Genomic DNA, 3746 nt, shown 5'->3' with positions numbered 1-3746 from the left:
TAGGTACATCCAGTAACCTTGGTCGGCTGGCTCCGTCCCTAATCCCCTAGCCCTTTGTACATCCCCCACAATTGTTCAGGGCACATTAAGGGTAGGACATAGCTAGGGAGCTCGCCTCGCCTATGGTTAGACCTGTCAACCTAAACCACTTGCACAATTCTTTTGCACTCCATCTCGATGCCATTACAATCAATAGTGGTGAGCAAGGCATGAAAGACAATGGAAAAGTAGACCATACTTTTCAAGCACTACAAGTAGCCACTAGCTACCAAAAGCTAAGACATCAAGGAGCTCAATTATGCTACATTGCCTTGAGAAGACCATAATGATGTCTCAAGCAATCTTCAAGTGTACTCCCCGTCTTCATCGATAAATTTTTCCATCAACTTAGCCCCTTGCTTCACTGACCCATTGCTATACAAGGAACTAGGCCGACAGTCTTCTAACTAAGTAATACCTAAATATGCACGTGTACTCACTTAATATTCACACTATAACCGATACACGGTTTGGGTCCTCAAGTGCAAGACAATACTCTAGGCTTGCTTAGAGTTCGGACCTGTCTCCCAAACTAATCAAAATATGTCTTGTGCACGATAAAGAAGACTAGCACTACCCTTAGGGAGAGACCACATGGGAGGTTTTTCAATTATAGGTATTGATGACTCCAACGAAGGTGCCGTTCGCTCTTCATCAACACTCAACTCTGAATTTCTATCCTTATCACCCTGTAAGCCTGCCAATAATCATCATACACTGAATCCCCAACAAACCGCCACTTGTACTCCATCAGTGCAACCCCCCCAAAGAACATCCCTACCATCAACTCCCATTGCCCTCCCACCTACCAATTAACCCACCAATGTGCCCCCAATGACCTTCCTCTCCACCACTACCAACACTCTGCCATGGCAACCACAGACGTCCTTGCCACCCACGTCTTCGATGCATGCTAAATGCTTGCTACCTATGACGGTGAGTGCCATGGGACTGGCACTCGTCTAGGAGGGGGGTAATGTTAACCCTCAAATGAACAAAGGTGAAAAATCCAAAAAAGCTAAAGCAGAAGATAAAGAAAAAGGCCCAAGGTAAAGAGAAACGGAAGACAAAGGCGCACAAGGAGAAGAGTCCCAAATAAGGGAGAAAGGCGCACAAGGAAAAGCACAAGTCAAAACTTTTGTAAAAGAGTGCAAGCGCATCAGGGTTTAATTCAAGGAGCGACGGTCGCTCACCTATGCAATTTGTAAATATAGACATGCGGAGGAAAGGAAGATATGAAGATAGAAGGACAATGGGAAAAAGGGCCTAGGCTACGGCCGGCCATGTAAAAAAGGAGAAAAGGGATGACCGCCCAAAAGGGATTTAGGATTTTGTATATAAAGTTGAAAAGTGAATGGGAAGATCATTCTTGTGTGTGGCCAAAAGTAGCTCTCCTCTTCTTCTTCTTCTTGCTTGCTCGAGCTTGTGCTTGAGAGAGGGAGTGTGAGAGTGTGAGGGAGTGAGTGTGTGAGGGTGAGGGACCGAGGAGGAGAAGCTCTCCATTTTCTCCTCTCTTCTTATCTTCTCTTCTCTTCTCTTGTCTTGCTCGCGGCAATGGAGCTTGGAGTGTGGAGCTTGAGGATGGAGCTTGCTTAAAGCTTGCACTTGGATCGTAGAGCTACTGGAGTACGCGGGAGAGGAGGTAACTCCAACAGTATGGAGGTAAGCTCACTACACCTGTAGATATGGATGGGCGCGTCGGCTATGTGAGAGGTAGCCATTAGTGCTCGGCTTGGAACGCTTGAAATAATAAGCGGTCCGTGGGTCTTGGTGGTTGAGCGAAAGCTCCCACAAACCCATCAGTAGGTATGTTGGCACACATAATAGTACAAAAGGTATCCCATGATTCAGGCAATGTAACTAAGAGGAATGAGGGAAGAAGAGTGCCCTTGAATTCAATCCCTATGAAAACAAACAATTGATAATGAGATGAAACTCATTTATGTGGGTTGACATAGAAATACCCTCCTTCATGTGAAGGTCCATGAGTTGCTTCTACCAATACATCTAAGAAGCGAGGCTCTACTTGTCATTGACTTTGCAAATCTTTTCCCATAATTCCCATGCAAACTTCCCATTAGAGACAACATTATAGAACACCTGCTCAGAGAGGAATAATATGATGGTAGACTTACATAGGTCATCTAATTTAGCCCAATCCTCTACATCAATGAGTTTGGGCTTGATACCCTTATGTTTCAAAGGGCTAACCTACATTTTCTACACTAAAGCTTGCCAAATTTGGGCCTTCTAGTAGCTATAGTTGATGCCATCCAACTTATCAATATTAAATATAACACTATCACTCAAGCCACCATCCATAATGAAGGAAAACAAGTGCACAAATTATCAAAATAGATGGTTGTAACAACTACAAATAGCCCTAAACCCATTGCTATCTCAGGTAGAAAGAAAAGGGTACTGACCAAGTAATGAGCTATCCACAAACTCAATGCAAAGAATTGTCAAATGAAGGTGATTGTGTGCATAAACAATGCAATAAACTACAATTTTATCATGTTGAAGATGAAGTGCATTAGTAAGAAATCAATGCAAAAGAGAGGCAATCATTGATATAAGACAAACTACAACTTCCATGGAATAGCTCCAACTAGCAATGAGTGAATATGTGATTGGGACCGAGAATTATCAAAGAATCAGTGTGTTACACTGAGATACATCCCATAGGCAGAATCATCATGCATAGAGTGGGTCTCATAGGTAACAACAATGACTAACTAGAGGCACAACAGATTGAGCAATGTAAGAGAACCTCAATATATAACCAACCAAGATGCATACCAGCCCACTAAGCATCAACTGCATACATAAAGCATGACAAGAGTATGTACATGTCACCAAGTCCCACAGTCTCACTGTAAAGACTCTTAAGCTCAACTGTGTAACCAAATGCTCAAATGTAACATCCAATATTAAGAATAGCTCCCACTAGAATGAAAGTCAAATGCTAGACGAGCAAACAAAGCTCAAAACATCATGTGGAAGGCATCCATACATCCAAGATCCAAGTAGCATATATCTGGGAGCATCCGACCCAAATAACTTGCTAAGCTCTTACTGGAGCATCAAATAACCATATATAATAGTGAATGATAGTCGGGGCTCAAGCTCTCAGAGAAGATGACTCTGATCCTAGTTGAAAGGAGTGAGCCCTAAAGTGGAAAAGTGGAAGCATGAAGCAAAAGCAAGAGCTTTGGTGGAGAGAGAGAGAGAGAGAGAGAGAGAGAGAGAGTGAGTGTGTGTGTGTGTGTGTGTGTTGCGTGCGTGTGTGGGAACTCCAATGGTCACAATGTGTGACTGGCCTTCCCTTTATTCAAATATCACTAAAAGAATAAAGAATATGAAGTGACAGTGTTGGGCACCTACCGCATGTAGTGTATAGGTTTGCAGGTACTGTCAGTGTAACTAATACAACAATAGCTAGGCATAGGCACCTTTAAACCTAACAAACCTTATCTTATACTTAGGCAATGCACTTGATAAAGACATCTTTAGTTTATACACCCACTCACATGGTAATGCATGCTTGCCTTTAGGGAATTGGAACAACTCCCAAGTTGCATTATTTATTAAAGGATCCGTCAATAACTACATAGCCTTTTGCCACTTATGACTATCATCCCTAGGTATTATATCCTCATAGCACAAAGGCTTTTCACAATTTATTAGCATGAAATAATCAAGAG

Source organism: Lygodium microphyllum, chromosome 5 (genome assembly GCF_053477565.2).
Source record: "Lygodium microphyllum isolate KBCC chromosome 5, Lygodium_microphyllum_v1.1.10, whole genome shotgun sequence".
NCBI classification, from domain to species: domain Eukaryota; kingdom Viridiplantae; phylum Streptophyta; class Polypodiopsida; order Schizaeales; family Lygodiaceae; genus Lygodium; species Lygodium microphyllum.
The sequence above is the reverse complement of the archived record's forward strand: the minus strand, read 5'-3'. Positions refer to the sequence as shown.